Consider the following 20,597-nt stretch of genomic DNA (forward strand, 5'->3'; position numbering starts at 1 on the left):
AGGGAGTTAGGTCGGCATAGCTACATCTCTCAGGGGTGCAGACCAGCCCTGAATTAAGGGGTCTCCTCATGCTTTGCCCTAGAGGGGAGCAAGCCAGGGTCTCTTTGATACCCAGGGCTGGTCTACATTAGAAAGTTATGTTGACCTAGCTACGTCGCTGAAAGATGTAGTTAAGCCAACCTAAGCCCCAGTGTAGACAGCGCTAAGTTGACACATGAATTGTTCCTTCGACTTAGCTACCACCTCGCAAGGGGGTGGATTTACTACAGCTACTTACAAGTAAGGCCTTGTCTAAGCTAAAGGGAAAAGTCGATCTAAGCTACACCATTTGAGTTACATCAATAGTGTAACTCAAATCGACGTAGCTCAGATCAAATTACCGCGGGATCCACACTACGCGACGTCGACTGGAGACGCTCTCCCGTCGACTCCCCTTACTTTTCTCGATCAGGTGGCGTGCAGGGGTGGAAGGCAGAGTGATTGGTGGTCAATTTAGCGGGTCTTCACTCGGCCGCCGATGCATCTATCGCCGAATCCTCCGGTAAGTGTAGACAAGCCCTAAGCGTCTACGCTGCAGTGGTGCAGCAGCAGCGCAGCCGTGGCGTTTCTCAGCAGTATGAGGGCAGCTCCTTGGGGAGCAGGGCTTTCAAGCCACTAGGCAGAAGGGCTGTTTTATTCTTGTGTGGGACGCGGGGGGTTCGTTTTCAAACTCTGAGCAGACCCAGCACTTAGGGCTCCCCCAGCCTTAGGCTTGGCAAAATTCACTTTTTAATTTTTTATCATTCCAATGGATAATATCAACGTTTATTTTTAAGCATTGTTAATTTTTATCCATTTAAATTTCCACAATTGTGGGAAATTGGGGGCGGGGGGGCGGGGCAGGGGGCTCAGCCAATCGGGAGCTCTCAGCTAATAATTAGTTAATGACAATAGACCCTGCCATCAAAAAAATGAAAGCTTTGTACCTGGGAAAACGCAAAGTGTCAGAAAACACAGTGTAAATACCCCTCAATCAAACTCTAGTAAGTTCTCCAGCATTTTTCTTCCTTTGCCTGGCTGTAAATGTTGATGATCCCTGATGGAAATATTTTTTCATGGGACTTGGGGGATGTACAATAAAATCTATATTTACTGAGAAAAATCGAGTCCTTCCAAGCCTTACCCATTGTGCATGCAACCCCCAGCGCTGGCCCCCTTCCCTGGCACACCCCCCCACCCCCCCGCATCTCCGCTCCCCCTACCCTGCTGCATGCCCTGTGCACGCCCCCAGCCCCGCCCCTCCACAGTCCATGTCCCCCTGTTGGGGGCCCCAGCTCCTCCGCGCTGAGCCCTGTCCCCGCCCCGTGCGATTGTCTCCAGCTAGGGGGTGGCTCCCGCTTTCAGCCCTGCCCACCTCACGCCGCTTGGCTCCTGGAGTTACAGAAGGTGCAGCTGCGGGAGCCTGGTGCACAGCGAGGCACAGGGAGAGAGAGCGAAGTTTCCGCGGAAGGTGAGTGAGCCGGTTGCACACGGACTGCAGCTACATGCAGCGGGCGGGAGGGTGGAGGGGGCGCAAACATGCTGTGCCACCAAAGCAACTTGCACGGAAGACGGGGGAGCCTGGCCGCGGAGGGAAGCCACATGCACGGGGCACAAGCCTGCAGATTGTTGCAGGTCACGCGACATGCACCTGGAGCCCGGGGAGGGGGGAAGCATGCAGAGTTCATGCTGCTGTGGTTGCCCGGTACTGGGGTGGGGCAGGGTATTGCTACAGATTGCAGATTGTAGCTGGCTGTCAAGCGAAGCTATCCTCGAGGGGCCGGGGAGGCTGTGCAACCAGTGTGCGCTAGCCGGAGTGAGACATCCGGTTGTAACAATGGGCTGGGGTTGCTTTGCAAGTAACTCTAAAGTAGAGAGCAGAGCTCGGGGAACTCTCCGATTCTCCCTTTTTACTTTGCATCCCCCCATTCGCTGGGCGCACTCCAGAGGCTGCCCCGTATAGCCTCCGTTTTGCCTCGTTTGCTGCTCCGGACGAGCCCGAAGTGAAGTGCGTGTTGAGCGGGGAGGCTCAGTAAACAGAGAGCCTGGGAGGGGACTGTGCACTCCTCGCCCAATGGCTGAAAGAAGAGATCTGGCTGTGTGTGGTTGGGTTGGGAGCCAAGTAGTGGAGCCACCTCACGCTTTCTCTTTGGGTGATGGCTGATGCTCTTGCATGTAGAATCAGCTCGATGGAGCAAATCCTTTCTCTCTTCCCTCCGACCCCCCTTTCTCTCCACCCTCCTCCATTCACTTCTGAATGGTGCCTTTTACATGACTGCCACGAACGCAGACTACCCAAATCCCGTGGCATACAACTGATTTTTTCATCTTCAGACCTGTCAGCATTTGAAAGCTATCAATAAGGACATTTGGGGAAGAAAAATGGAGACCTCCTTTTAACTGCTGAAATTCATTGGAGCGGGAGGGCAAATGACAGATCTTTTGCTTAGTAGAGGCTGTCCCTGCTAAACGGGGGCAGTTAGTATAGAAGTTTTGAAAAGGTCCTTTCATTTCAGTTTTGTGAGTGTACTGTTCTAGATTTGTACTTATACAGGTTCTATAATTAGCAAATTTGGTAACTGGACTTTTAAGTGCCTCCTGGAAAAAAAAATAGGTTTGGGTCTGGACTCACTCCTAACACTCACTGAAGGTGAAGCACACTGAGGTTTCATCATCTCTCTCATTCCTCTGAATTTATTTTAACAAGAAGGAATTCATCTTAAGACCAGTGTTTGCTCTGTTAACCTTTTTGGAATTCACATTTTTTCACTTGCAGACTTTGAATATATAATTATTCCACGCAAAGGAAAAAATTTTCTGCAGTAAACATAAATTTAGGCAATGCATGAGAAAGAAGATCCCAGAAGACAAGCTTTTCCCGTAGGAAGGAAAAAAACAACAGCCCTTCTTACATTATTCTGGACTTTGTAGGATAGACATGAAAAAACAATAAAGTGCACAAAATCTTTTATGTTGTCTTTTTACAGGGACAGTTGCACATTTCAAATAATAACAATATTTCTTGTATTAATTAGCACCTCAGATTATTAAAGCTGGGAAAAAACCTAAGTCTAATTTACTGTGTCTTTTATGCTGTCCATTCACACTTTGAATAGCTCTCAACAGTGGAAACAGACCAAGTGCAACAAGTTTTACTTTTGGATTCCGTTGCTGCAAAATATGTGTTGCAAATATTACTGGGAGTGCACGTCAGTTTGTTTTTTCCCCTGCAGTGTTTCTGTAGGGATTTACAAAACTAATGCTAAGGAATGTTGTTTACAAAACTTTATTTGGGGCCAGGTGTGATCTCTTTAAAAAGAGAGGGTGAACAGTTGTGTTTAAACCGAGACTGTTTGAAATGATACTCTGGACACTTGTTGTTTGTGAAGTTGATTTTTTTACTGTCTGTTTTAGCTTAAATCATCTCTCTTATTTTTATATTCTTCCATTTGGCAGATATAAATATTTCTCTTTCTCCAGCCTTTTATTAATAATGGCGATTGGCTCACTATAGGTCTGAATTAAGTCTGATTCCTGTGTAGCTGCTGTGATGGTAGCATTGAAATATGCCATGAAGCACTCAGATTTGGATCAGAGGATTTACCTGCTGGCTCTTATTTTTCATCCTAGCAAAGTGCTATATCACCTTGGCCAAATACTGTATAAAATTTGGTTGCCCAGATGAATTTTGGCTTGTAGTATTTATTAATTAATTTATGCTAGCACCACGAGGCCCTGATCAAGATCGTGGCCTCATTTGTTCTAGGAGTTGTACAAGTGTGGAAGTAGACATGGTCTCTGCATTTACAAGCTTACAGTCAGAAATATGTTTGAAGGTATACTGTAGGACAAAAAGAATCTGAAAGTTCAAATGTACTCAGCGCCTCCAATACCTATTGAAGTCAACGGGAGTCCTTCCATTGACTTGCAGGGGTTCTCAGAACAAATTTTTTGGTGGCCTCAGAGTGCGGCCACCAACTCTTGCTGGTGGCTGCACTGACACTTTTCCCTAAAATACTTAATTAACTTTAGGAAAAACAAATAAATATGCATGTATACACATCCAGTTCATTGCAGTTTATTTATGTAGGGTTTTTTTGCGGACTCAGTAATTAAAATAATGCTGTGAAAAGTGATATTTGTAGGTTTGTTAATATCACTTTTCACAGCAAGTCCTGGCAAGTTAAGACCTGGACCGAGGGGTCAGGGGTGAGACAGTGGAGGCCAGGAGGATGGATGGAGGAGTGGAGGGTGAGGCAGCAGAGGCCAGGTGTGATGGATGGGGAGCCCCGACACCGTGTAGTCGGAGGAAGGGGTTGGTGCTTGGGGCTGGGGGTCGGCGCCCTGGGCCAGAACCCACGGGAGCCCAGGGTCTGCACCCACAGCTGGATGGCCAGGGACCGGCGCCCAGGGCAGGGGATCAGCACCTACTGCTACGCAACTGAGGGTCAGCACCCAGAGCCAGCACCTGCTGCTGTGCTACTGAGGCCGGGGGTCGGTACCCAGGGTTGGCACTTGGGGTCCGCACCCACTGCTGCACAGCCGGGGCTAGGAGTCAGTGTCCGGGGCCAGCACCCGCCGGAGCCTGCTGCTGCGCGACCAGGACTGGAGGTCGCCGTTCAGGGCCAGCACCTGCCGGAGCCTGGCATTGGTGCCTGCTGCTGCGTGACTTGGGCTGGGGATCTGCACCTGGGGCTGGGGATCGGCACCCATGGCCAGCACTTGCCGTAACCCAGGGTTGACATCCAGGAGCAGTGCCCAAGATCAATGGCCACAGCTGGGGGTTGGAGTGGCCAGGGCTAGGGGTTGGCATCCGGAGCCAGCAACCACCGGAGCCCAAGGCCAGCACTGGGGGTCTGCATCCAGGGCCAGCAGCTGCTGGAGCTCAGGGTCGGCTCCTGGGACCAGCACCTGGGGTCAGTGACTAGGGCTGGGGGTCGGAGCACACGGATGGGGGTCAGCGCTTGGGGCCAGCGGCCGCTGGCGGAATTGGGGATCAGGACCATGCAGCCAGAGCCAGGGATCAGAGCCCGCCCCCGCATGGCAGGGGTTGGCGTTTGAAGCCCATGGCTGGAGCCTAGTCTGCAGCCAGGCTCCCTAAGTCCCCGCCGTCCAACCACCCCAGGGCTGAAGTCCGAGCCCCACTAAGTCCCCCCTGTTCTCCCTCAGGTAGAGAACTCACCTTGCTCCTTCAGTGTTGTGCCCCATCAGTCTTCGCAAAGAGGCGCATCGAGGAGCAACAGGAGGAGGATAGGCTGATGCTTTGCCCCAGCCCCCCATCACCACCCAGGAAGCTGTCGTGGTTGCAGGGGAGCCCCCTGGTGGCCGCATTTGAAAAACGGTGCTTTAGTGGGCTTTGGATTAGGGCCTTGTGTATAACACCAAAGATGGTAACCTGCTGTCAAACATCTATAGACAGGCATGAGTTTGAAAAAGATGATATCTCCCTTGCAGTCTGTACTAATTTCTGGGTACTTCAGTACTGGAAATTTGTAGATAACGTGGAAGAAGCTGGGGGAAGAGAAACTAGAATGATTAAAGACCTGGAGGGCTTGATTTCTGAGGGAAGATTAAAAGAACTAAACATGGATATATTGGTCAAATGGCCACTAACTTCTGTGAGTAGGGGGAAGTGAGAACATGGTAGTGTACAATATTTGGAAGTACTGTAGAAGCATCTCCCAGGAAAGAGGGAAATGTAATCATGATCGTCCAGTAGATTAAAGCTATGTATAATATAGCTTGGTAAGGGATTTGGGGTTCTTCATGATGAAAGATGCTACATATGTAGCATGATCATCAGTGAAATTACATCTTAAATACCAGGAATAATCTCCTGACAGATAGCTAGATTGATTACTGTGGAATAGTCTTTGAAGGAAAGAGGTAGAAGCCCTTTTTAAGACTGGGGAAATCCCGTAGAGAATAACTTTCAGAGGGAGCTAATGGGTTTTTACTGTGGAAATCTAGCTCTGTAGATATTTTGGATTTCAGTCAGGAAAGCTGAGGATTAATCCAGGATCTGCCACTCATCAAAAAGATGCTTGCTTGAAACTCAGTGGGGGACTGGATCTGAATGGGGGGCCAGCATTCGTCAGCTTTTCACTTATTATATATCCAGGAAGAGACTTCTAGCAAGAAGACTGGCTACCGTCCGCCCATGAGGTTGGAACAGCGGGTGTTGGGCTGCACAGCTGTGTGCAGACCATGTCCAATTGATCTGTTAGCCACCAGAAAGTGCAGGAAGTTGATAAGTTTGTGTAAGAAAAAGGAAACAAACTAGTAGTGTGTTCTTCTAGAAGGTGATAGGTTTTAAAAAAAAAAAAGTAAACTGTTTACTTCTCCCGCCGGTCTGTTGGGTAGAATAAAAGGACAATCAAATACTCTATAGAGAAATGGAGGATAGATAATGGTGATTTGGTATAGAATCGTAGAACCATAGGGTTAGATGGGACTACAAGGGTCATCTAGTCTCACCCCCTGCCAAGATGCAGGATTTGTTGTGTCTAAACCATCCAAGATAGCTATCCTGCCTCCTTTTGAAAACCTCCAGTGAAGGAGCTTCCAGGACTTCCCTAGGCAGTTTGTTCCATTTTCCTACCATTCTTACAGTTCGGGAGTTTTTCCTGAGATTTAATCTAAATCTGCTATGCTGTAGTTTGAACCCATTGCCTCTTGTCCTGCACTCTGTGGCAAGAGAGAACAGTTTTCCTCTATGCCTGATTAGTCACTCTCAAACTGCACTAGTTCAGCTAAAGAGAGAGTTCATCCAAGTAATTACCATCTCTTCTGTTTCAGTGCAGGAAAAGACGGTTTCCTAAAAAGATTCTAAAGAGTTGTTTTGTTTTGTATTGCCTGCCTCTGTATAATACTGTCTTTTCATCATGTCCAGGGCAGCCCTCTGGGAAGACCAGTTATCTTCATTTCCTCGGACTTCTAAACTGTTCTCACTTCATTTATTTTTATTACTCTATGGCAGGATTGTCTCTTGAGGGTCACAGAGGATAATTCAAAGCTGAGGTTGATGCTGTAGTAGGTTTGAATTGTTTTCTGGTTCAGATCTGTAATTCCATTGCTTTAAGCTGACCTCTGCTAGCTGGGTAATGGATTTGTAATTTTCTCTCGATGCTCTTTTTCATTTTCATAATCTGTGTGTGCAGATTTGTGGTGTCTGATATCTGACTTATGCCACCAAGAATAACATTAAATGAGGCAAGAGAGACCCTTCACCCCATGGTTCTTGCTCAAACATTGTTGAGGCCTCACTACTTTTGCAGCATTAATTCGTACGGCATGATCTCTGCTTTATGTGAATGAGGAAGTATCCTGGCAGAAAGATTGTGACATGACTCTTCATAAACAAGCATACGCAGTATCACTTTAGAGGAAAACTTCACCCATTTTTCTCAGCTCAGTAGTATGAAAATTCACACATTAAGAAGCAATTCACTAGGGATGAAATTCATCCCAGAGCAGAGAGTAAGGCCCTATACTTTAAATGTGATCAGAAAAGTGTGTGTGTGTGTGTGTGTGTGTGAGAGAGAGAGAGACAGAGAGAGAGAATGTATGTGAGAAAATTGGTTTGTGCTCTCTTTGTCTCTTTGATGTATAAAGAAGGCCTGAAATGTGTTTTTTCCACATAGATGAAAATTATATGGAATATATAAAAATTATACTTGTCCCCTCCCCCCAGAAATGTGAGACATGTCAAATCTTATCTTCCCTGTTTTTGCTGTAGGGTTTATTGGTGACTCAGAGTGGGAGCTTTTTCAGAGCTTAACTGAAGGGGTAGGGTTTAAATAGCCTGAATAAAAATCACTTCCCATCTCAGTTAATCAAGGTTCACTTTAATGGTTTCTCTGATGTCATAATTTTACTAGTTCTTCATTCACCCATAGAGTCTTCCAGGAAAAACAGATCAGACAATACCTGAATTTCTAATGCAAAAAAACAAACAAACAGAAAAAACAAGCAGGGGACGAGATGTTGGGAGGTGGTAGTGGAGGTGGGGGAAACTTTCCCAGCCTCCTTCACACGTCACAAAGAAACAGAAGAGGCACAGACCCCATTTTCTGTTCCTTTGCAAATCATCAGTGATTCCTGCACTCAAGTGGGATGTTTAGGGCCATTGTGCTGCTTCTCCTGCATGGGGATGAATAAAAATGACTGTGGATAAACTGAAATAACAAATCCCTTTTAATAACAGTTGCCATTTCTGAATCTCTTGCTGGGAAGTGACACCAGCCGTGTTAGAACACAGCATTAAGAGACTGTAATCCAGTTTCCAACCTGCGTTAACAATGTAACGGGCATAGGGGAATGAATGTTAAGATACGTTACATTAACCATTGTTTGGATTCTGCCCTTGTGGGGGAGAAAACATGCTGGCTGGGAGAAAGTGCACTGAAAATGTCTGCATTTTACAGCGTTTCGAGGGCATGGTGTGCTTTCAAGCTGATCTGAGGTTGTATAGGCAGTCCTGCTAGATTGCTTAGTGAACTCCCCCCAAACACACACGTGTGCCGGACAGCATGATTGATTTAGTAACCGAGGCTCCTCCTTCAGAGTTGCATGGAACCCTTTGTGTGAGACAGGGGTAGGTGCTATGGGAGAGCAAGTTAACACTGCCGCTAGTGACACCAACTCCCATGTGGGTTTCCATTGGGAAAGATGCTGAATTCAGAGAGGAGCATATCACCTAGAGGATCTGATTTCCAGCCCTCCCAAACAGATGTGGAGAGACATCCATGGACCATGTTGGCTTGGCTCTGCTACTCAGATCCCTGTGTGTGCGTAGGGTGCTCTGCACTGGGCAGCAGAGGAGAGTAATAGAACCGTAAGTGTTCAATTTAAGACACTAAACATTATAAGAAGAACTAGAATAGTCTATTATGTTGGGCTTTGACATTGCTGGTTCACAAAAGACATCCCAGTGCAGACATGGCTGAGGCAATAAGGACTTTTAATTATCCACCAATGGCAGAAACAGCGGAGAGTGTAGTGTAGACAGAAGTCCGCCTTTCTTACCATAGTCCTCTAGCCCTGCTCTGTGTAGAAATGTGAGAGTCCCCTTTTCAAGACACCTCCATCAATAGAGAATTGAGGTCCAGGTGCCTTGTTATCAGAAGGTCCTGTCTGTAACTAAACTTGAACAAAAATGCCTCAGAGGGCATACTATGAATCCCCTGCTCCCCCGGTCAGCAGCAGTTACCTGCACAAGTTCTCCTGTTAACAACAAGTGCTCCGCGGTGAGAGGAAGAGGTTGGTAACCAGATCCAGTGTTTGCTCGTAAATTTCTCTTGATCGATGAACTTCTAGGTAGCTGGTCTGAAGAAAATGGAGGCATTTTTCCTTTAGAGGACAGCATGTGTTGAGTTGTGGAAATGTCTCCATCCCCTTTAACCCAAAGCCCGAGTTCTTGCAGTGCTTCCAGAACTGTTGTTTTTCTTCAGGCCTGTGTATTTTCTGACACTGCTGCAGTTTCAGATAACATCCAGACAAGGAGTGTATTGTGTCCAGGAAACATTAGAGCTTGACCTTCCAGTTTACTTTAAAGTTTACTTTTTTGTATGCTACTGTGTTCACCAGAACCCAAGCATTGGGCAGAGTGAATAAATCATGCTGCTGACAAAGCAAGTAATAAAGCAAAATGTTCTATCTAGATACTAATATAGGCCCTATCACCACAGTAGTTGGGCTCTTGCCTTCTTGGTAGTGGTGATAGGTGGTTTTCCTGGGCTGATGTGTACATGCATGGTTGGTTGTTTCAAAAAACTGCTTAGAGGCAGTTGCTGTGTTGTCAGGTACTTGATGGGAATGAAATAATCATCATATCTGAAGGCCATGTATGAGTTGTAATCAACACTTAGAAATGTAACCTTGGCCGTTAGGCGTTTTCTTTCCACAGATGCTTGTCCATGAAGCAGTTGCTGAAGTGTAAACAAATATGATTCAGCCTTTTCTGACCAAGAGCAGGATGACCATGCCAGTCAGCATAGGCACGGGAACTAGGGGCGTGGCGGGTGCTGCAGAACCCCCTGGTTTTATGTGGGATCCTGGCCACCGACCCAACGCCCAGGGTCCCGGTGCTGCTGGCCCCAGTCCCTGGGTTCTGCTCCTGGCCCCATGCCCGGAGTTCTGGCTGATGCCGGGCCTGCACCAGGGGGTCTCCTCCTGGCCCTGCACCTGGGGCTCTGCTCTGGGGAGAGGAGGCGCCAACAAGGGTAAGGGGGGTGCAAAGTAAAAAGTTTGGGGACCACTGGCTTTCAGCACCCTCATTGTAAAAAGTGTTTCAGTGCCACTGCCAGTCAGCACAGCTCAAAAAAGTATCCAGGCCTGTATGCCCTGCTAACAGCCAGCTAGTAAGATGGAATGTGATCTGCTTTGTAGGTTTTGACTTGAGAATGGTAAGTTACTTCTTATTTCAGATGGTACTTAGAGCAAATCTGTCAATAATGATTACGAAATACCGCACAAGGCCTTTCCAAAGTGCTTCCTCTAGATAGATAATGGTAGATGAAGGATTTTGTTGTACAAAGGAGGCATGAAATACTGGTTAAGTAGAAGACTCTCAAGTTGGAAGATGGGTTCTGTTCCTGGCTTTGCCATTGATTTGTGTGGAGAAAGTGTGTCTGAGAAGTGACCCTGAAAGTGACATTGTAGAGTTCCATGGTTACTCATTCTCATGACTTTGAAATAGTGCTGATGAAGAAAAAGAAGGGCAGCACAAGATTCGGTGTGGACTATAGATAATTAAATGAAGTTGTTTTTAAAGGATTCTTACCATTTTCCTGGTAGATATTGGCAAGTGGAAGTGGATCCAAGAGACAGGGAAAGGACAGGGAAAGGACCCCCTTTTTGTCTTAATGCCAGCCCTGGAAGTCACTATGGGTTTGCAAAGTTAAACCAAGCGTTTTCCATTCCCACATCATCATAACAAAAGTTCAATGCCCCCAGCCCCCTACACCCATTCTCAGTTGACCCCTAGGCACTATCATAATAAACATAAATAATACTTATGCCCTTGTTGATGCCTGCTAGTGCCATTGCTTGTACTAGGTTTATACCAAATTGGTGTAACTTTTGGCCCTGAAATTGGAACTTAGTAAACAATTTTGTTGATGCAAAGAGGTAATAGAATCCAGATTTAACTTTTGGCCCTGAAATTGGAACTTAGTAAAGAATTTTGTTGATGCAAAGAGGTAATAGAATCCAGATTCACACCCATAGACGTTTGGCTCACAATAAAATTGAATTTGGTCACTATTTGACTCTGAGTCTAGCTGTATAGCTGGTCTGCGGAGTAGAGGTGCTGGTTTTGCACTGTTGCTTTTCAGAGTAAAGCTACTCTAACCTTTCTCTGCCTCAGGCCATGTGTACATTATGGGCACGACAGTGGCACAGTTATTGCACTGGAGCTGTGCCACTGCAGTGCCATAGTGTAGATGTGTCCTACACAATGGAAGAAGTTTTTCCACCTTCTCGAGTCACAGTGGCTAGGTTGATGGAAGCATTCTTCTATCAACCTAGCTGTGCCTATGCCATGGGTGAGGTTGGCATACTGGGCTTCGGGTAAAATGGGAATAATAAATTACCCATAGGTATCATTTAAGGCTTAATTAATTAGTGTGTTAAAACAGTTTTGAGCCTCACTAGAAGGTACTGTAGAAGTCCAAGATATTCACTTGATATTACAAGATATTACACTTGTAATTACACTATTACACAGTGTGGGAAAACAGAATTTATTTACTGAACCTACTTGCTGTAGTATTAATTATGCTATCAAGGCCTGGTTGGGAAGGGATCTAATTGGACAGAAGGTAAAGTGGCTACATTCTCTGTAATATAGGTAGTTGGTAATGTATACATTTGAAGAGGAAACAGTTTTGTGGCATTCGAATGTTAAATAGCGCTTGTCCTGTATATCTTAGTTAAATTAACTGAGAAGTTTTGCATGAGACTCTAAACATTTGATTTTGTATTATAGTTGATTAAGCCCTTACCTTGAAATGATGCATAAGTGCTTTTGTATATTACATTGGTCACTATGGTCTGGTCTATACTACCCGCCTGAATCGGCGGGTAGAAATCGACCTCTTGGGGATCGATTTATGGACGCGACAATCGATCCCCGAATCAGCGCTCTAACTCCACCAGCGGAGGTGGTAGTAAGCGACGCCAACAAAAAGCGGCAGAGGTCGATTTTGCCGCCGTCCTCACAACGGGGTAAGTCGGCTGCAATACGTCGAATTCAGCTACGCTATTCACGTAGCTGAATATGCATATCTTAAATTGACTCCCCGCTGTAGTGTAGATGTACCCTATTAGAAGTGTGACTGATGTTCTTGTTCAGAGCTTGAAAATCCAATTGAATCTAGTGCTTCTGGTCCTAAGGAAAATCTGAATGTGAATCTATGTGAGCAGATTTGAGCCTAAGGACAGTCAGCTCTGCTGCCTTTGCTGCTGCAGCGTGAAATTGACAAGATTTGGTTCAGTTTCACTTTGCTGTTGCTTTGCAAAGCCCTGGGTGTATCAACCTGAGCAGGGACTGGAGCTGGTCACAGGGAAGGAAGATTCAGAAGTAACAAGCACTTTCTGGCCCTTACAGCAAGATTACAAGAGAAAAATATACACCTTCAGTTGATGCAATTGTCCGCTGGCACAGCAAAGAGAATAATCATTACTTCTCTCAGTCTGATTGGCAGCCAGTTTATTTTGAACCTGATCCCAATCTGTATCATACACATGGAGAGCAATGAGACAAGAATTGTGGCTTGACAGAAACTTTATATAACATGCTTTATATTTCCTAGCATTAGCATGTCGACAGCACTCTAGTTCCAAACAGGTGTTATGTCTCTCAAGTGCTGTACAAATGCCAGCTAATCCCCACAACACCACTGGGAAGTAGGTAGATATCAGCCCAGTTTTATAGATGGGGACACTGAGGCACAGAGGTGAAATGACTTACAGAGGCCAGATTCAGGATTACAATTCAGTAGTTTCTGGCTCCCTGTCCCAAACTTGATCTGCTAGTTTATGCTGTTCTCATTTAGGTTTAGTTTTTCAGTTTGTTTGTTTTGTGGCCTAACTTTGACTCTTTGAGTTTTTAATATGGTTCTGTTGTTGTGCTCTGATTGCTTGGCATTTGCTAAACTGTCAGGTGTTTGCCTACAGGTTAGGGTAAAATGCCTCTGGGGTTGCAGTAGCTAGAGTAAGAGTGTAGTACTTATAAAATCCTATCATCATTGCTCAATAAATCTGCCTTTTTGCCATGTTTAATATAAAAATGACAGGGGGCCCTGAAGTAGTTTAAAAATTGAAATACATTAATCCTGCCACTCTCTCCTGACTAGTGCAACTGCTGATTTGGTTTAATAATTTTGTTTTTGGAAGTACAGATTCCCCGTCTTCAGTTCAATTGCTTAGGAGAGCTGTTCCATTATATATAAGGTACCTGCAGTAGTTTAAATCATTTAGCAGTCTAAAGTTCATTTAATCTGATTAATAGGGGATGAGTTTCCAGAGTGATACCTGAACCACGTCTGTCTCAGAGGGTTAAATTGGTGAGGATACTATGAGATTTCTTTTTTCTTGTCTGTCCTCATTTTTAGACGTACTCCAGGAGAATCCCTCACTGGAGCTGGAGCAGAGGAAGCTAAGCCCTATTGTGCAAGGATGCAGTGCTGACTATCTCCTGCTACTGGAGGTCTTCTGTGGAGTGGTAGAGGGAGGAGCAGACCCTAAGGCCATGTCTACACTACAGCCTATGTCGGCAAAACTTATGTCGCTCAGGGGTGTGATTTTCCATCCCCCTGAGTGATATAAATTTCGCTGGCATAAATGATAGTATGCACAGCACTATGTCAGCTGGAGAGCTTCTCCGGCCGACATGGCTACCACCGCTTGTTGAGGTGGTGTTATGATGTTGACGGGAGAGCTCTCTCCCATCGGCATAGAGCAGCTACACAGGAGATCTTACAGTGGTGCTGCTGCATCGGTACAGCTGTGCCGCTGTAAGCTTGCTAGTGTAGACGTGCGCTAATATACAAAACGGGAGAGATGCACAGAGATGGGGAGAAAAGCAGAGAAATGTAGCCATTAAATGGGCTGCTAGCGCTTCCCTATTAGAACTCAAGTATCTCCCCCCTCTCCCTGCCTTGAGAGTGTGTATGGAAAATCTGCTCCTTTTGTCTGATGCTAATGGAATTTCAATAAGCCTGAGAAGTTTGTCAGTTAGTGCAGGTTAAGTAGGTGTGTCATTATGTGGTGGGCTTTTTTTATTTGTTTTTTGGTCCGGGGAAAGACACTCAATTTTATGCATGTGGAGTATGGTTCTAATACTTTGTTGTGGTAGAATATCTACCATGGTCTTGAAAAGATTGTTTAGGGACTAATCAATTTTCTGAGGGGTAGGGAGAGTTTGACAGATCAAAGGCATTTCTTCCACCTTCTTCCTTCCTCCCCAGAAATTGAGAATTCTACTCCCTCCTTCTTCTCTACAGAAATTGAGAATTTGTCATTTACTAAGATTATAGATAATTGGATCTTTGTGACTCACTAATTGATACAGAAGTAGATTGGTAATGATGTCTCAGTCACAAATTTTAGATGGGTTGATTTTAGAGAGTCTGAATGTTGGATTAGACTCAGATTATTAGACTCAAATGTTTAGGTTGATTTATAGAATGACTAATATGATGAGAAGCTGAGATGACAGGTGCATTATAGCAGGGAGAAGTATAGAACAGAGAGGCAAAAGACTTTAGTAGCCTGTGGTTTCTTCACAGCACCAGTGAGGGGATCAAGTTATCTGTATAATGTGTAAGCAGCTGCTGGCATCGCACCATAGCACTTGTTTCTTGCTGGAACATTTGCAAGGAAAATGTCCTCATAGCATTAATCTTTCTGAATCTGTCTTTGACTAATCCAACAGGTATTTGTGCTGCATAAATACTTACAAATATAAACCTACACTTTTTAATATGATCTAATTTTTTTATTGAAGACCTTAGTTGGGGAGGAAAGTTATGGTATGTCTACACTTAGAGGAACTATACTGGCATGTAGGTGCAGTCTACATCTCCCTGAAAGATGTTAGCTACGTCAATGGAAGCACTCTTCTGTTGTCATAGCTGCGTCTACACTGGGGGTTATGGCGACATAGCTACGTCAGTTGGGGTGTGGTTTTTTCACACCCCTGACTGACACAGCTATGTCGATATAACTCTTTTAAGTGTAGACCAATACTTAGTCATGTTTTAATTAGTCCTGATACGTCTGTAACCACTTACACCTGACACTAGTGGTAAATGTAATTGGAAGGACCCAGAATTTCAAGTGGTTTGGGAAGTTTGGCACTCGGTAACTTAATAAAACTGTATTTTGGAGCGCTGATGGAGTGGTGTGAGAGAAGCCATCAATCCAGCGCTGTTCTGAATTGTATCTCCCGACCTTCATGTCTGGGAGCCTTGAGTGTAAGACTTCTGCAATGTTCAGTGTGCATGTGTTAGCAGTAGTAATTGAAAGGGCTGGAGAGAGGAAAATATGAACTGATACTGGGCCCCAGTCCTGCAACTGAAACCATTTGGACAGCCCCCTGCACTCCTTGTGGAGCCCTGTTGACTTCCTTATGGTTTTATATGGGCATAGGAATCTGTCCACATGTTTTGAGTTGGAGTCTTAGTTTGTACCGTATGCTTGTGTACTGCAAAAGTAGGAGCTCCAAAATGGAGCTACAGTAACTCCTCACTTAACGTTGTAGTTATGTTCTTGAAAAATGCGACTTTAAGTGAAATGATGTTAAGCGAATCCACTTTCCCCATAAGAATGAATGTAAATGGGGGAGTTAGGTTCCAGGGAATTTTTTTTTTTTGCCATACAGTACAGTACAGTACAATACTATAGTTGGGAGGTGCCCCCGCCTTACCCCACACAGGCACAGCCCACTGGCACTGGAGACAATGAGGCAGGCAAGGAGGCTGAAGATGCTGTGGGCTAGGAGAAGAACGTTGCACAGCAGCAGCGGCAGCTTCCCCTACTCTGCAAGCACCAGGGGCGGGGTCTCAACCCTCGGCCTGCCCACGCCACTCCTTCCCCCAAGCCCCACCCTTAACCCGCCTCTTCTTCCCCTCCCTTTACTCCGCACGCCACGTCCTCGCTCCTCCCCCTCCCTCCCCTGCCTCCTGCCCGCGGCGCTGTGGGGGGGACGTAGGGGAGCTGATAAGGGGGCTGCCAGCTGTGGATAAAGCAGGCAGCCAAACGATGTTATAGCTAAGCATTGCACAACTTTAAATGGAGCATGTTCTGTAATGGAGCAGGGACATAAGATCGAAACAACGTTAAACGAGAGGACGTTAAGTGGGGAGTTACTGTATATCCATACCCTTCAGCGATTAGTCTGCCATGCTCTAGTTTCTAACAGTTGTGCTTGTGAATCCTGAATTTCTGCTGATTTAGCATTGTTCAGAACTTGATGATAGAACTGGCTGTTTGTTTTATGCTAACTTGCCTACGTGATAATATGTAATGAAGAAACTAACTAGGAATTCCTTATAGAAGTAATTTGTTAGAGGTGCCCTGCAAAGGATTAAAAAAATTATTGGACTTGAGTCCCTTTTCCACCAAGTCAGTTCGTAACTCTGGTGTTTGTAACTCTGAGGTTCTACTGTAGGTAATTGACACTTGCAGTTTCTATAGAAAAAGCTCAGTCCTGTTTAAATATATATTTTTAGTTGTATTTCATTTTATTTTCTATGGTGGAAAGAGGGAGCGCCTAAGGTAAATTTTTTAAAAGCACCTCAGTTCATCTTCAAAAATGGGATGTTGGAAGCAATATAAACTAAACTGAAAAAAAGCTTCTCTAATTCCAGAATAAGAGAGTCCACATGTGGCGTCATCCTGGTATAGCTACAGCTTTGTAGTTATACTGGCATAGTTATGTGGGTACATTTCCTCATGTACACAAGTCCTAAATCACTTAGGCACTTTTGAAAAATGTCACCTTTAGAGTCTGGGAAAGGCTTTTTCAGTAGAAATGAAATAAATCCTGGAACTGCATGCGTCGTTATTATTTGAAGTCGATGCTCTGCCCACATGCACACAGTTGCAGAAATGGGGCCTGAAATTTGTAACAGAACAGGATAGGAACCAAAACTCATGCGCTACTCTGCCTACAGAACAGTTGCAGTGAAGGCGCAAGTAATAGCAAATTCAGGTTGTTCAGCTTAATCCCTTTCCATCCGTAGACCAGTTGGGAGGTAGATAAACTCATTGTGATTGAAGTCTATCAGTAAAGAGGGCATAAAAAGTATTACGTATTGCCTCTGTGCTTCAAGAACAAGCATAATAATCAATAATAATGGCTAATAATGAATGGATGTGGGGGGCATGAGCATTCTTTGCCATGGGCCATAAAACATTGATTATGGAAGATCAGGGAACATTGTTTAGGGAACATTGATTACACATGCTGACCCACATGCTTCAAGGTAACTTGTAGACAGGCTAAATCTTTAGAAACACTTGTTATTACCCAGGAGTGTTATCTAGTGGTAAGGTGTGTGGCTTTTTCTGTCTCTTATTTTTTTTTTAACCTCTAGGTGAAAGCCCCCCTCACGCCTAACATGTGCGTGTTAATTACATGAGGAAATTCATTCTTCTTTGCACATACGAAACTGGACCTCCCCTTCCCCGCACCTTCCTGCTCTGGCCTGCCTAGTAGCATCCTGGCACCTTTTCCTTCCCTTGCCCTCATTCAGTGTCCCTGCCCCTCCATTTTTCCTCCATTCCCACCCCCCAATTCTTTCCCCATTGTGAACTCCCTTCTCCCTCCCGTGTTTCCTTGATCCACATGGTCTCTCTCTCCTCTCCACAGTTCCCCTCCACTTTCCTCATGTTCTGTCTGGGCCTTGTACGGGGACAGGTTTAGCTGAGGGCAGTGGACCTCATTCCCACTGGGAACAATAAGGGATGGCAGCCATCTTTACTAGGAGCAGCCTCACTTGTACCTGAAAAGGCTGTGGAGAAGTGGCAGTTGCCTTGGCTGAGGGCAGTATATGGCTTCTGTTCCATTGAGAGCAATGGGACATAGTAGCCATTTTAAGCAAGGGGGAGAGGGGAACGTGAGGAAAGCTCCTGCTTTCTGCTGGCTGGACCTGAGTACAGCGTAGATGCCCAGAACCAGGAAAAATGTAATAGTGTGAAAGTTGGCAACTCTGGAACCGGGGTCTGGTACTGGGACCCCGGGTTCTGTTCCCAACTGTGGGAGGAGAGCAGTTAGAACAAGGGCTGGGCTGTGGAGCGTCTGGGGTCTATTCCCAGGCCAGCTGCTGTTCCGGTGCAACTAGCGGCTTCTAGCTGGGTGCTGGGAAATGCCAGGCTGTAACATGGCCGTATTGCCGCAGAAACCAGCAGGCCGATCTTGCTGGGGCAAGTGCCTCCTAAGCCGGGCTGGGTGCCCTCCTCCACTCCCGTTGGCTTCACTGAGTCAAGGGTGCTTAGCCACAAGGCAGAGTCGGGTCCCAAGGAGTGCAGGTCCTGAAGGGAAGTGTCCTTTACAGGCTTACTTGACTGTCCTGATGTTCATAGGACGATGAGCCATAACTCGGGTCGGGGGTGGAGGAAAGATTGAGAGTGGGGAATAAAGTGGGACAGCATTATAAGTTGCACACAAACTTGTATTAGTTTAATGAAAGATATAGATGATTCAGTTAACCATTGCAAGTTAGTATGTAGATGTTCTTATTTCATGTTAAGGTTTAGCTTAATTCTGTAAAACAAACAAAAATATTATGTTAAAACAAACCACTGAATTTGAAAGTAGTGTGCCCATACTAGGGGCTTGTACCAATTTAAAGCAGTTTATAAATTTATCTTGTTAATTCATTTCTCAATCCATGTAAACAAGGCCGTAATCAGTTTCTAAACCAATTTAGTTAAATCTGAAAAACTTTTGTGTGTAGACAAGACCGTAGTTTTAAGATTCAGGCAAACTGAGCAAATCTGCGTGAAATATGATAGTTTAGATATTCAGATCACTTGGAGAGGGTCTTCAGGGTAGAGGGAGACACTGTCCTCTTCATAGTGTGATTTTAGATTTGAGCCTGGAGGACAAGCCCCTGTACCAATTTACCTGTGGCAGCCTGCACCTAGCTCACTTTTTTCTGTTTGTTTAAAAGCATCATTGCAAGGTTCCTGATGGATTCCCTTCCGCTAAGCCAGTGGAAGCAAGAAACTGCAGCAGCAGTGGTGGATATCATATTACCCAGAAGAGAGAGACTTGCCTTTTTTATTTTTAATAGGCGTGTCTACAGGATATTATTGTATAATGTTCTGTACTCTCTATAAACCATTGAAATAATACGCATGCTGTCTGATACACATTTCTCTTCCATTCTCCTCCTTAAATCTTATATTGCTTAAATGGTATCCTGTGGTGTTTACATTATCAATAGAATATACTGACCTGAAAAAATGCCCCCTAATTTATGAATGCACCTTGTAGATTGTGTTTATGCCTGATTCAACCTTCCTGTAGACAGCTCCTTGCTATGTAGTGGCTGCTTTGTTCTGCTACATTCAAAATCTCCATGGAAGGTTTTAGCTAAAACAAGGTTAACTACATTCTTAAGCAAAGATTTTCTAAGAGTTTGCCTTGCACGTACTGTATCTGCCTACTTTAGAATTAGGTTTCAAATGTACCTGGGGCGTAGTCTGGCAATGCCAAAGTCTTTGTTAACATACTGCATGATTATAACAAATGGGCTAAATGCAAATGGTCTCTTTTCCCATTGCTTGTTTAATTAGACATGAGAGCATGACTTCTGTGTCATAGTGCTCTGTATGTTTTGTAAAATCATTAGCATGTCAGAAGCACAGTGCAACCGCTCTGGACTTTAGTGTTAATTGACGCATCTGCGGGAGTCTTGGAAAGTTTACTCATATGCAAACTAGTATATTACTATAGGGGAAACTTTTGGACAAGCTATTTCACAATTTTTGTTTTGTAAGTACTTGACTTTGCTGTGGTTTGGGAATAGGAGCTCAGTGCTCTCAAAGGATGAGGACTTCGAATGCACCAAAGCTTTGAATGTGCATCTGGCATGTCAGAATATAGTTGAAGGCTGGAGAAACCTGCTTGTCTGGTTGCCTTGGGTGAGTAGAAATTTTGCATGTGTTGAATGGGATAAGAGTCTTCCGAGGGATTGACACCACATGTGGGGGCAGAGCAGTTTCTCCAGGAGAGGAGCGTGAGAGAGCACAGTCTCCTAAGTGATCCCTCTTGGCGGATGGGAGCGGGGAGCAGAGGACAGAGAAAGGTATTGGGGAGAGTCAGTTTCATCAATACTAGTCATTTTCTCCCTTGTTGAAAACACCCTTGTGAACACCAACAGAGGAACAGGAAAACCCTTGAAAAAAGATTTTGAAAAGGAAATAAATTCAGGACATATCATCTATCAGAAACTCGGGTTTTAAAAAATCAGTCAACTTCACAAATGTGGTGTTGACAGTGTCCCTTTAAATCTAATCTCATGCCACAGGATACCAGGCTTTATACAGAATAGCTAAGCAGGCCT

The 20,597-nt window shown here is 45.1% G+C and overlaps 1 protein-coding gene across 1 annotated transcript in view; it reads left to right on the top strand.

Annotated features, from left to right (window-relative positions):
• The first annotated feature begins 1,390 nt into the window (after positions 1 to 1,390).
• Positions 1,391 to 20,597, top strand: part of CARHSP1 (calcium regulated heat stable protein 1) — a 55,529-nt gene continuing 36,322 nt past the window's right edge. Inside the window, exon 1 of the mRNA XM_034783795.1 lies at positions 1,391 to 1,489. The gene's annotated coding sequence lies outside the window, so the exon portion shown is untranslated. The remainder of the gene's footprint in view (positions 1,490 to 20,597) is intronic.

The sequence above is a fragment of the Trachemys scripta genome, chromosome 10 (genome assembly GCF_013100865.1).
Source record: "Trachemys scripta elegans isolate TJP31775 chromosome 10, CAS_Tse_1.0, whole genome shotgun sequence".
In the NCBI taxonomy this organism is placed as follows: domain Eukaryota; kingdom Metazoa; phylum Chordata; order Testudines; family Emydidae; genus Trachemys; species Trachemys scripta.